The sequence below is a fragment of the Rhamphochromis longiceps genome, linkage group LG14 (genome assembly GCF_057381845.1).
Source record: "Rhamphochromis longiceps isolate RC_006_pf linkage group LG14, R_longiceps_female_GT1.1, whole genome shotgun sequence".
Classification (NCBI taxonomy): Eukaryota; Metazoa; Chordata; class Actinopteri; order Cichliformes; family Cichlidae; genus Rhamphochromis; species Rhamphochromis longiceps.
The window spans coordinates 30,932,966-30,947,610 of NC_140570.1; the positions used below are offsets into that span (position 1 = coordinate 30,932,966).

General features: G+C 41.1%; 1 pseudogene; it reads right to left on the bottom strand.

Annotated features, from left to right (window-relative positions):
- Nucleotides 1-1,381: 1,381 nt before the first annotated feature.
- Nucleotides 1,382-2,320, bottom strand: LOC146654417 (odorant receptor 131-2 pseudogene; annotated as a pseudogene).
- Between the last annotated feature and the right edge of the window lie 12,325 nt (nucleotides 2,321-14,645).

A 14,645-nucleotide genomic window follows, 5' to 3' on the forward strand; every position in this document is an offset into this window, starting at 1 on the left:
ATTATGTTTCATTCTGGTTGCACAAATACAGTGAACTTAATTTTATTGGTACAATTTTCTAAGAGTCTCAAATTAATAAACTATAACGTGCATGCCAATAATAGTTTTTAAAACTATGTTGACATCTTAAGAAAATATAAAAATGAAGCAATAGTTCAATAGTATAACTTCTAGAACCCAACACAGGGGAACTGTATAAATAATTGATGAACCACTTAATCATCACACGATCAGCTAATTATTAACACATTTCTGTTTTGAGTCTAAATCCCTTTAGAGAAAAACAAACTGCTATAACCCCTTGTGAAATATTGTTGTTGTTGTTGTTGTTGTTAACTGCTGCTGTCAGAATAAAAACATGACAACAGATTAAATTTCACACACGTGGGATTAAATTTCATCAACAAAAAAACACATAGCTTAATAAGGCAAAACAGCTGATTAGAACTGATACACTGAAGGAAAAATTAAGAAAATGTTGCTTATTAATTCCATGACTGATAGATAAGACATGTTGCCATGGTAACCTAGCCTACTTGCTAGAAATGTTTTCTTTAACAAAAGAAGGCTCAACCCTCCTGAACCAGCTGATGGACACTCACCTTTCTTTATATTTGTATTCATTATTAAAGCAAATGTTGGAACACATTAATTTGCAGAAGTTTATGTTTGTAGAAACTGAAGTCCCAGATAGATGTTAAGCTGTTATTCTATTTAACATTTGCATTTTAACAATAAAAAAGTCATCAGTGTAAGGATACAGACAGTGACTATTGGAAAATCATAATTATGATCTCTAAATAAAATTTATCAGCTACATCCTTCTAACTCTATGACTCTGTCGATAGTAAGTCAGGTTGTCAGCCAGCTCCCCTGCAATGAAGCATTTGCTATGTGTTAATCTAGTTATAAGCTAAAACACAACGTGATCAGTCATTCATCATGTTGTCAGACAGATGTCACAGAATCTTGTTGGAGTGAAGATGTGGCCAAAATAATTCTAAACAGGATGAAATGTAGTCCAAAGTGCTTTTTAAATGCAGGCTACAAACAGTCTGAATGTGTTCTAAATGCTGAAATATTAATGTTGAAATCATCATTAAATGATCCTGGGCAACATTTTAAAAGTTACAAAATTAAGGTACCAGAGGCCTTGATGTTACTAAAGCTTCAATTAATCAACTGGTTTTCTTACTACAGTGGACTAGTTACACGTTAATAGTTAAACAATGTATTCTGCATAGAAGAATTACTGAGTGTCATGATAATAAGTTCCAAGTGCTGGGAGACAAAATTGATAGAGCATATACTGCTTGCTTAGTTCCTTATCATTACATTAAAGCTCAGTTCCTATCTTGTTCTTTAGTAGAATCATGTGGTGTTAGTTAGAAACCCCAACAGATTTTTTCCTGTGTAAGTGACAGAGGACATGATATCTTAGTGCAAGGAAAAATTTGTCATCTCTGAGGCCATAAATGAGAGGACTCAGACATCTAGGAGTAAGACTAAACATTATATAGTTGAAGTACCGTACATTAACATACAACATGAAATCAATCTGAAGGACAGCAGCTTCAATGAATGGGCACCACAGCTGGATGAGACATAGCAACAGCTGGAAAGCATGAAGAGCCACTGTTCTGAGCCCTTTATGTGTTGACTTTTTGTTCTCTCCTGATGCAGCTTTGGCCACTTTCATTATTTGAATATAAGAGAAAACAATGATAATGCACATAATCAAGAAGTAAAACTGACTTATAGCTGACCTGAGATGACCCTGCCAACTACGTAAAATGAACATCTCCACAGAGCAAACCCGGTACTGTGTGAAGAAGCTTAAGGATACAGATGCAAAGAAGACAGACAGAATCAAAATACAGGGCACAGAGCTGAGGCCGTGAATGATGAGGATGCAATGCGGAGCGCTGCGTGTGGAGCAAAGCTCTCCATGACGCAGGGGCATACAAATGGCCACATAGCGTTCCAGGGTCATTGCTGTCAAAGTAAATGGTGTGACAAAGTTACACACGGATGACACTGCAAACATAATAAGGCACAATGACACCTGTATAGATAAATGAAAATAGCTCAAGATCAGCAACAAATCTGTCAGAATTAAAATGAGACAATCAGACAGTAATGTGACAGCAAATAAGATGTAGCGCATAGTTCTGTAAAAGGTGTCCTTCATAAAAAAGGTTATGATCAACATAGTGTTGATGCAAAGGGAAACTCCTACCAAAACCTGAACAATGATGACTTGGTCATTGAGTTGTCGCATTGAGGATTCAACACCAATGAATGAGCTGTTGTCAACCATACGTTTAAAAACACTTTTTTCTGCCTCTGAAGACAGAGAGCCATCCAGGAATAATTTATCTTTGTCTAAAGTGCCCCATTTAGAAACATTCATAACATCTGCAAATAGTAAAATTCACTCTAAAAAGCACACATATGCACATCTGCTGTATTGTCATTATAAATCAAACAGACTGAGAGACATAAAGGTAGTTGCCAAACCATTCAACCACAAAACTGCTTTATGCTGAGCTCTGTCTTTAGATAGGGTTATTTGTGCATGTCACTCCGAAGTAAATATTCCCACAATGTCATTACCACAGCACACATCTGTTACTGCTAATCCCTGTTGGATTCAATACTGTAAATGATGGGGAAAGTTCATGTTCAACTCGGGAATTGTGGCTTCTGTTATGTTTTTCGTCTGGTACCTAAAATATTTCCTTCCAGAGTAAGTCTCTGTTTAAATATGTGGCCATTGTTTCTGAGTTTAGGTCCAATACTATGACCTCACTTTTGTCCAAATTATAAGGTTTTAGCTGTGCCTGTCTGTATTTTAATTTGTACACATTCAACACACTAAAGTGATTACTCTCCTTTCATCTCAGACAACACTGTCATAAAGCTTCATGCCATTTTTCAGCATAGATAGATAGATAGATAGATAGATAGATAGATAGATAGAAGAAGGAACACGAGAAGCTGGAGAAATACCAAGGGCTCACAGAAGAGCTCGAGAGGATGTGGAGGGTGAAGGTAACGGTGGTCCCCGTGGTAATCGGAGCACTAGGTGCGGTGACTCCCAAGCTAGGCGAGTGGCTCCAGCAGATCCCGGGAACAACATCGGAGATCTCTGTCCAGAAGAGCGCAGTCCTGGGAACAGCTAAGATACTGCGCAGGACCCTCAAGCTCCCAGGCTCCCCTTCTGGTAGAGGACCCGAGCTTGAAGGATAAACCGCCCGCAGGGGCGTGCTGGGTGTTTGTTTTTTGTTCTTTTAGTTTTTATATATATATATATATATATATATATATATATATATATATATATAATATATATATATATATATATATATATATATATATATATATATATATATATATACACACACACACACACACACACACACACACACACACTGTGTGTCAAAAAAGTATTTAGTCAGCCACCGATTGTGCAAGTTCCCCCACTTAAAATGATGACAGAGGTCAGTAATTTGCACCAGAGGTACACTTCAACTGTGAGAGACAGAATGTGAAAAAAAAATCCATGAATCCACATGGTAGGATTTGTAAAGAATTTATTCGTAAATTAGGGTGGAAAATAAGTATTTGGTCACCTCAAACAAGGAAAATCTCTGGCTCTCACAGACCTGTAACGTCTTCTGTAAGAAGCTTTTCTGTCCCCCACTCGTTACCTGTATGAATGGCACCTGTTTGAACTCATCATCTGTATAAAAGACACCTGTCCACAGCCTCAAACAGTCAGACTCCAAACGCCGCCATGGCCAAGACCAAAGAGCTTTCGAAGGACACCAGGAAAAGTATTGTAGACCTGCACCAGACTGGGAAGAGTGAATCTACAATAGGCAAGCAGCTTGGTGTGAAAAAATCAACTGTGGGAGCAATCATCAGAAAATGGAAGACATACAAGACCACTGATAATCTCCCTCGATCTGGGGCTCCACGCAAGATCTCATCCCATGGGGTCAAAATGATCATGAGAACGGTGAGCAAAGATCCCAGAACCACACGGGGGGACCTGGTGAATGACCTGCAGAGAGCTGGGACCAAAGTAACAAAGGTCACCATCAGTAACACACTACAACGGCAGGGAATCAAATCCCGCAGTGCCAGACGTGTTCCGCTGCTGAAGCCAGTGCATGTCCAGGCCCGTCTGCAGTTTGCCAGAGAGCACATGGATGATACAGCAGAGGATTGGGAGAATGTCATGTGGTCAGATGAAACCAAAGTAGAACTTTTTGGTATAAACTCAACTCGTCGTGTTTGGAGGAAGAAGAATACTGAGTTGCATCCCAAGAACACCATACCTACTGTGAAGCATGGGGGTGGAAACATCATGCTATGGGGCTGTTTTTCTGTCAAGGGGACAGGACGACTGATCCGTGTTAAGGACAGAATGAATGGGGCCATGTATCGTGAGATTTTGAGCCAAAACCTCCTTCCATCAGTGAGTGGTTCCCCAGCTGCACCAAGGCCGATCAGCAAGCACTCCAGCGGGTGGTGAAAGAAGCTGGCAGAATTATTGGAACAAGTCTGCCAGAGATCAGTAATATCTTCCCCACTCGCTGTCTGAGGAGGGTGCACAGTATCCTGCGGGACCAACATCACCCTGCGCGCCACCTTTTCCATCTGCTGCCCTCAGGGAGAAGGTACAGGTCTATACAGGCCAGAACATCCAGACTGGCCAACAGCCTGTATCCACAGGCTGTGAGGCTCCTGAACTCTCTGCCCCCCTCTCACGGACAATAACCATATCCAACTTCTTAATAGCAATGAACTGGTCTGCATTGGTGCATCATATCTTTATTCTCTTCCCCCTCCTGCCCCCCCCCCTTTCTTAAATAGATAACTATCATATCTGATATCATATCTCACAGTACAATAATATTGAATGGGTTGCATTGTTGTATTTTGTCATGTTTCTCAGGTCTTTGTCTGAATTTCTACGAACATTATTGCTAAGGATTGTCTTATTGCATTGGAGTCACACTGGGTTAAATATGTACACTTGGGTTTTAAGGGGTATTTATTATTTTCTTCTTTTTTTGGGGTTGTATGGAAGCCCCAAACGCAATTTCATTGTTCTTGACAATGACAATAAATAAATAAATACTAAAATACTAAATACTAAACTTTGAAGATGAAACGAGGCTGGGTCTTCCAACATGACAATGATCCAAAACACACCGCCCGGGCAACAAAGGAGTGGCTCCGTAAGAAGCATTTGAAAGTCCTGGAGTGGCCTAGCCAGTCTCCAGACCTCAACCCCATAGAAAATCTGTGGCGGGAGTTGAAAGTCCGTGTTGCTCGGCGACAGCCCCAAAACATCACTGCTCTCGAGAAGAGCTGCATGGAGGAATGGGCCAAAATACCAGCTACTGTGTGTGCAAACCTGGTAAAGACCTATAGTAAACGTTTGACCTCTGTTATTGCCAACAAAGGTTATGTTACAAAGTATTGAGTTGTATTTTTGTTATTGACCAAATACTTATTTTCCACCCTGATTTACGAATAAATTCTTTACAAATCCTACCATGTGGATTCATGGATTTTTTTCTTCACATTCTGTCTCTCACAGTTGAAGTGTACCTCTGGTGCAAATTACTGACCTCTGTCATAATTTTAAGTGGGGGAACTTGCACAATCGGTGGCTGACTAAATACTTTTTTGCCCCACTGTATGTATGTATGTATGTATATATATATATATATATATATATATATATATATATATATATATATATATCTATCTATCTATATCCCCAGAAGGTACCTCTCCAGCTTTTATTGTCATGGCAAGCGTTGCATAAAGACAGCAATAATTGTCAGTACAATTTAAAAGGAGCGCTTCAGGCTGCCTTCAGGCTCTGTGGATGTTTGAAAATGCAATACTAACGGGGTGCCCAGTCTGTTCCTCTCAATGCTATAGATATGTTGTTTTAACCTCTCCAACAAAGTTTGACCTGTTTCACCCACATAGAGTAGACGGCATTTTTCGCACCAGATGCAATAAATGATATTCCTCATATTAAGGGTCATTCTCTGCAGAATGGGTGCCCCTATTTTTCCATGAGGATTGTACACAAAACAGTCTCAGCTGAAAGGCCCAATGGTCGGGTTTCGCTGATCTTATTCGCCTCATCTGTTCTGGTAATGTGGCCCTGACAAGCATGTCTCTTAGATTCTTATTTCTCCTATGGGCTGAGATTACTAGTGATGGGTCGTTCGCGAACGAAATGGCTCTTAGAGCCGGCTCTTTGACGTGAACGACGCGAGCCGGCTCCTTATCGCGAGCCGTCACGTGGGTTTTTTTTTTTTTTTCTTTCTCTCAGCCTCTCTCTCGCACTTTTTTTCCGCTTCACTCTGCACGCGAGCCTTGTGCTTTACGCTGGGCAGAGGGGGGGAGGGGCGGTAGTTACACTCAGTAGCACAGGAACAGAGCCAGAGAGAGAGAAAGAGAGGCAGGGACAACAACATTAGAAAGGTATAGTAATCATCCACAACTATTTTCGGTTGCAGATGATAAAGGATTGAGAAAGTTTATTCATGCAGGTCCATATGACAGAGAATATGCATGTTCTTTTAGTTTTCATATTATAATTTATATTTAATTGTGTTGTGGTTTGCAGTGTTTTGTGTTCTTTTCACTTTAAATTTGTGAAAGGAAAAAGCTGAAAATTTAAATAGTTAAAACTTGAAATGTGAATAGTTGATTTTTGTATTATATGATTTATTTATTACATTTTATGTGGAGTGAATAAATAAAAGTATATTTACGGTGGCCCCTAGAGACAAAGCACATACAAACTTCAAATCACGTACGAACTCTGAAGCATGTACAAACTCCAAAACACGTAAAAACACGTACAAACTCCAAAACACGTAAAAACTCCAAAACACGTAAAAACACGTACAAACTCCGAAGCACGTAAAAACTCAGAAGCATATAAAAACTCAGAAGCACATAAAAACTCAAAACACGTACAAAAGACAACAGAAGTGCTCCAGGATGCTGGGCGCAGTGTTGAGCCTTTGTTATCTTGTGGCTACACAAGTACCAACGACCGGATTTGGTGTGTGGTAGTAACAGGTAAATGAACTTTTTTTTAAATTATTTGAATATATATATGAGTGCCTGTGTATAAATACACAAACAATACACACATGCTTTCAATTGTGTAATTTAAGTGATCTAGTAGCTCTGCTTTGGAAGTTCAGTTCATGCTAGAAATGTGTTTTGGAGTTTGTACGTGTTTTGTCTCTAGGGGCCACTGCATATATTTATATATAAACATATATAAATAAAACCACTTGTTTTTACGTTAGTAATTCCTTTTGTGCATAATTTTATATTATTGTTAATAATAAATTAATTAAAGCAACAAAACAACCTGAAGAGCCGGTTCGGAGCCGAAAGAGCCGGCTCTTTTTAGTGAGCCGAACCGAAAGAGCCGGATCCCTAAAAAGAGCCGGAAATCCCATCACTAGAGATTACTCTACAGTTTTGGAATTGTGTCAAACCGGAGGTGTGTTTCTTAAAGTTTGTTTTGAGTTGATGATGCAATGGTAGGTAGGAGTGCGAGTAAGTGGTTACCAGTGGCATAAGTCTGTTCGGTTCCCCCAGTTGTACCTGATTTTGAGTCCGATTTCCCCCTGAATCATTTGAGACTTCACCTATATTCATTATGTTAGGATTGAGTCCTGCAAGTGTGCTACTTTTAATTGCTCTGAGAAACCTACTAGAGTAAGCCTCTTTCTGAGGCTCCGGAATAATACACTAATTGAGTCCTGAAGATCTGACTCCTTTGAGGATATTCTATAGAATCTGATGATTTGCGATTTTATGATGCCCTTGAAGGTGTGTTTAGGATGATAGCTACTCTTGTGTAGAAGAGCATGACAGTCTGTAGGTTTAAAGTAAACCTTAGTAGAAATTTTTTTTCAGATTTTGGTCCAATTGTTCCAAGAACACTGTCGTGTCCAGGAAGTTCACCTGTACCGGATGCATTTCATATTTGACTTTGATAGAGGGGTGGTGATTGTTGAGGATGTCAATAAATTCAGTGAATTTTTTCTCACCATGGGACCATAGGAAGGGGCATATCTGTGCCCCATAGCTGTACCCTGAACCTGTAAGTACTGTCTCCCCGCAAATTCAAAGTCATTGCATCTTAAACAGATTTCCAACAACTGCAAAAGTTCTTCATCCGGTCTCTTAGGGTCCGGATGCTGTTCCAAAATGTTTTTTATTGTTCTTCGGCCTAATTCTGTATTGATATTCGTGTAGAGACTTTCAATATCAATTGTGAACAATTGCGTATTTATCGGTAATCGTATTGGTTTAATAAGTTCCAAAAAGTGATATGTATCTTTCAGATAGCTAGGATGTTTACAAAAGAGAGGTCCCAAAAATCGATCTATATAGAGGGAGATATTATAAGTCGCGCTGCTACACTCCGATACAATGGGCCTTCTCGGCGGGATCACATTTGGTACTGTCCACATCTGCGGTCTTTGTGGATCTTCGGGAGGTAGAAGGGAGGTAAAACTGCCTATTTTGGGGTTCATCCGGGCCATATAAGAAGTCTCTTTGTTTTGCAGTAATGTATTTTCTACTATATAATTTACTCACAATACTGCGGACCTGAATTTGTGTATTTTGCTGAATGCTATTCTCAATAGATCTGTAATATTTTGCATTAGCTAACTGTCTATTAGCTTCCAAAATATATTGATGTTTGTCCAAAATCACAATCTTTGAGCCCTTATCCGCTGGTTTAAAGATAATGTTTTTATTTTGTTGAAGTTCCCTAATCAGTTCCATCTCCTCTCTTCCAGCACCGTCTGTACGCCTTGTCCACTGTCGGAATCCTGCAGAGTCACGCGAATCGGCTTCAATTAGCTTCCTCACTCTCTCATCCAACTGGCCCCAAGTAGGTTCCCAATTAGATGGTAGCGCAAGAAAAGCCCCATAGTCCCCATCCTTTTTATCCTCCCCAAAGTAATCCAAGAGTTTAATCCTCCTATGATATAAGGAAATATCCCTCCATAAATCCTCCCTGTCTAGCGTACTTGGGGCTGGAATATAAGAAAGCCCTTTCTCTAAAATTCTATTTGTCTCATAGTGGGTTGGAATAGAGTTGATCAATTTAATATATTACTCTCCTCAGCACGCCAAGTGTGTCTAGAGGATTTCAAATCATGCAACCCATCTGTGGGCAAATGAAAATCCAATTGAATTCTATTAAGTGGATCAGTGAGAGACTGTAAATGGAAGATGGAGGCCTGCTTCTCCTTACAGTGATCCCGAGTAGAATCTGAAGGGAGATCCCCTATATTAGGTTCAGTATGAGTTAAAAATCCAATTGCAACTCGCTGCACCACTGCTTGAATATTCGCCCCGCCGTTTCCTGAGTCCAGTGGATGTTATCTGTGACCATATGGAATTGGTTCTCGGCTATATGGCTTATCACAGGCAAGCGCTTTAGCGCAAACTCATTCACAATGTCTAAATACTGTTTCTGTTCCCGAGGTAAGAAGTGTGAATAATTAATCAATGGGAAGTAAATGTTTGCATTGGGGAAGACAGACTGAGCCTTCCTGTAGAGCATTCTAAGCTGTTTTATGGACGTTTTATGAGGGTCCTGGTCTCTGTTATTGATACCTACCGACACCACCACCAGCTTCACCAGTGCACGCGGAGGGGTTTTTTCCAGGATCTGGTTAAAATGATAAAACGACGCTCCTGGATAACTGTCGACCTGAATCTCACCTGAGCAATGTGGCGACATACGATACAGATTAGAGTCCCCCAGGAACCAAATTGGTTTGTTACATCTGAATTGCCAGTCCATAATCTTTCTCCCCTTATGGGTATTGGGAAAATGTACATATTTGTCTTTCTCTCTCTCTGTCATTTGTTTTGAGTTATTTCATTTTTGATGTGAGGTTGCCGCTGACACATTTAGGGAGTAATTTTAGGGTCAGATGAGGTCGTCTGCATCCCACAGTCGGCATTATTGCGCTTGACCGGGCCCTGCATCATCATGCTGTTATTTCCCGCTACTCTTTTAGCTGTGTCTCGCTCCCCTGTTCTTGTGTCCATTACAGCGGCACTCCCTTCAGCTTGCAACCTGTATTTTGCTGCCGTAGCAGTAGAATAAGAGATGAGTGTTACTCTCCTGTTCAAAGCCATGAATTTGTAAGCCCAGGTCATTCTGAGAGACCGCCACATTGCTCCTTGCCTGTGTAGGCTGGTGAAGAGATACACTGGTCAATTTTGTGGGTCTAGAATAATGTTTATTTGTTCTTAAACTGCCCTCACTTTTGTTAAATTTGCCAGCTGTTTCGATCCGATTAACATTACCTTCTGTGAAGTCACCTTCAGATGTTCGAAAGGGGGGTCTGTTTTCTTTCTCCCTATGTTGTCGGTCTCCCTCGCCCGCACATCCTTGTTGTGAAGGCTGTGGGGCGGAGAGGCAGACCCCTTTTGACTTACATTAGCTTCACGTGTCCCCAAATGGACCTGAGTGGGTGCAGCCGAGTTATTTTCCACAAATGTGGGTATTGGTGTTATAGGGGAGAGGGTCCGATTACGGGTCCCCTCTAGTGGTCTATTCATATGAGGGTCTATTGTTAATTCCTCTCCAAACGGAGTGGATTGAGAGTCCCGTGGGGGTGGATGGACCCTCTCTGGGCCGTGGCTATTCCTCCCTCTGTCATTTAAGGCCGCAGCCATTGATCTGGTCTGCTTCCCAACTATCACTTTGGGGTAGAGGGATGGGTGATGTTCTTGTTCTGATCTTTGCAATGGTGGAAAATCTCCTTCACTGTCTATGTCAAAATCTGATGTCGATGTTCCCTCCAGTGATATCTCGGGGGATGATTCTACATAAACTGACCTATCAGGTGATTCTCCCTCCCCTGAAAAGAAGTTCTGTATGGTTTCCACAGTAGATTGAGAGAATCTAGCCTTATATCTTTTTCCTGCCCAAGCAATTGCTATTCGGAGAGCATTTTCATTAAAAGAAAGGTTAGCGTAGTTTGTAATCACGCTGATGTAATGTTCTTGCAGCGCCAGCAGGTTGTTCTCTAACCACTGTTCTGTATTCCTCTCTACTGCTCTTTGAACCTCCTCAGAAGGTGAGGCTGGTTTAATGAAGCTCGTGAGTTTAATCACTTGTTTTGCCATCCCTCTTGGTGGATTTTTATTTGTAATGGCTAGATCTATGATTGCTTTATGATGGATTGCCTGTATTAATTTGAAATATTGTTTAGTCACAACACTTAATGTTGCCCGTTGCTAGCCTGAGGTTGGATGTATTCTACGGACCCGACATCAAGGACAAAGTGGGTCCCCGAGGAATAGGTTACCCTGCCATCCAGACGACGTCCTTGGTTACGCTGTATGTGAAAGTGTAGCCCTTTGGTAGCCCAGTGCTTTTCCCACGCACTGTCGCCGAGAGACAAAGGTATGGTTTCTATTTTCCTTGCTTTCGTGAACCTGAGACTGGACTGCTCACTCCCACTGCTGTAACTTTGGTCAGCTTAATGGACTGGGACCCTGCAGTCAGCTCCTGTTCACTACAGTTACACCTCAAAAAAGACTGTATATGGTTGCATGTTCAAAGGACATTTTGTTGGGACTGACTCGTAGGAACTGGGACTATTACCCTGTGAACATTGTAAATTGTGTCATGTTTGTGATACAGTGTTAATAATTCTGGAGAAGAGAATTTCTTTGTTTCATTATTTTATTTGTATCGTGATTTTTTTTTTTTTTTTTTTTTTTTGGATCCCCGTCTGTGGCTAGTGTAAACCCAGGGTTTTACAACAGTGGGATCACATTTGCCTGTTTCATTCGTTGAACCTGATTTCTTTTTATTTCTTTTGCATTTTTGTTTCTTGCCATCCATGATTTCAGGGCCCATCATAACTGATGGATGGTAAAGTTCAAAGGGCCATCTGAGCAAATTAAAGTTTAACATTGCTTAGAAGAGACCGTTTCATGTTTTTGTCTAACCCAAGTTGCCTTGGAGTAGGGGCACCCAAGCTATCTGGTTGGGGTACAGAAAATCAGAGGAAAGGTAGGCTAGGCTGTGTTTGTGTCTGATAGTATAGTATACTCCAGGCAGGCATCGTTTCTCAAGATTGAATCCTGGAGCCCCTCTTCTGTGCCCGTATCAGCCAGACAGCTAAAACCATTCTTACAGAAGTAAGTATCAGGGTCAACTGTACTGGGGGGGTCACAGACTCAGATCCCACCACCCACTAGTCGTTCAGGGCAACCTGTGCACCTCTTCGCCCCTATATAGCGGGGCTAGTAGCCCCTTACACATGGTTTGTATTTTATCCAGCTTCTCTCTCAATAGCATCCTCAGCTTCTGAGCCAGAGGAGACCCAATGGATGGTGATTTTTCCATTTGTTCATTGAGGCAATGATCCAGCATAGTGAGCAAAGGTATGACCTTTGACCCAGACACCCTTTTTTCCTGAGAGAGCTCAGTGGTTATATCGTTAAATGGTGCTAGGACAATCAGACACTCTGAAATTATACCAAATTCCTCAGATGAAACAGGTGGGATGTCTCACAACAGACATCCCACCTGAGTTGAGGCTTCCTTAGTTGTTCCTGCACCACTGAAAGCCTCTCCTTACAAAATACAATTAAAGAAGCATACATTAGATTGTCAAGGGAGCAGAACTATACACTTAAGTAGCATTTAAGAAACTGTAATTAAGCCACTTAAGAACTTACCTTTGCAGTGGTACTGCTCCTGAAATATCCCACGATCTTCCTGGACTTGGCGCGGATGTCAGAGACCTCAGGGGTCTGGTCAAGGGCCTTCTTCACCACTTCAAGTTCAGGGTGTGAGCTATGCATATGGCATGTTTGGGTTATAGCTCCCTTGCACAAGCCTCCATATTGGCAGCTCCATCTGTTACTAGGCATGTGACTTTGTCAGTAATAGCCCATTCTGTCATGAGTGAGCCTTTCACTTGTGCAATATTTTCTGCAGTGTGTGCATTAGGAAAATATTGCACTCCTAAAACAATGTGCTGGACTTATCAGCAAAATGGCAGGTGACTGCAAGATAGGCCTCTGTGTTGATGGAGGTCCACATATCTGATGTCAGACTCACAGCTGCTGCCTTCTCAATGCTGGCCTTAGCTTTCCTTCATCTCCTGGTACCTGGCCTCCACCATGACTTTCAGGGCCTAAAGGAAAGAAAAAACATGTTGTTTAAAAGTACGACATGGCTGTGAAGCAGCGTGTAGCTAGGCTTTGAGCCTCAGTCCTGCCTGTTCACATTTTATTCTGTAAAAACTAAATTTTCACTGCTGTTATGACCTTTTTAGTGGGGAGAACATAGCTAGGATTTAATGATTTAACAAATCTTTTAAATCCTTTGTCCTCCACAATGCTAAATGGCTGGGAGTACTCAATCACCATGCTAACCAGGTCTTCATCTATTTGAGCACAAATAAAAAATATCACACACTTAACTTATTACAGTTGTATAATATTGTTATATAGTTTAGTAACATTACGGCATGCTATATTATCATGGCATTTGATGGCTCACCTGGTCTTGCTCCACAATTGGTGTTCACCTTATTCTCATGCAAAGCTCTGTAGTGCCTAAGCATGGATGAGGTGTTGTTGTTATATCTCAGCTCTCTGGCACATAGCAAACACTTCACCTTGTACAAAAGTAAAGACAGCTTAACAGAAATTGTATTGCACCATCAGTATTATGAAAATACATCTTCTGTAGAAATTTACATACCTTGTTGGGAGGAATAAGATCAAAATGTTCCCACACAGGGGAGGACATCCTCCTCTTCTTAGCTGGCTCCATTCTCTCCTGACTTTCTCTCCTAAACCTCCAAACTGTCTCCAAACTCTCACTAACTGCAACTCTCCATCAAACACCCACATTTTGAATGAAGTCTGAGGGGTTTATATCGCTGTCATAGCTTCCTGAACCAGTGATGTGGTACAGCCGGGCAGCGAGGCTTCGGATGTCATCATTTTCAGCTCCTCCCATAAATGAAGCAAGCCTCATTACGCGCATCGCGGAAATGCCCTCTCAATTACTCGACACAAGCTTTGAAGCCTCTATACAGAACGTCACATCACTACTCAGCACCATCCAGTGACAGCAGACAGATCATCCAACATGTTAACTGCAAAAACAGATGAAAACAGTACAAAGGTTCAAGTACCACATGTGCTGTCAGTGAAAGCTGCAGCTGTTTTCATTGATACATTTAAAGACAAAAAGTCAAAGGATTAATCACCCATGTAACTGTGTCACTAAATAACAGCATTAACAGTACCTTAGTTTAGTGTTTCAGAAAGCTGCTGATCTCAGACCTGCACAGGTTCTGTAATGTTATGTGCACATTGAGAATTTTAGCATCTCCTAGTGGTTAGCTTGGAGACTGCGGTCAAGTGAATTTTTATGTGGTTTGGCTTGTATTCCTATTGGATGTTTAGAGTCACATGAGTGGGGTGATACAGGAAGAGTTTCCTATTGGATGTTTAGAGTCACATGAGTGGGGTAATGCAGGAAGCCATTTTAGTATTGGGATTTGCACAAT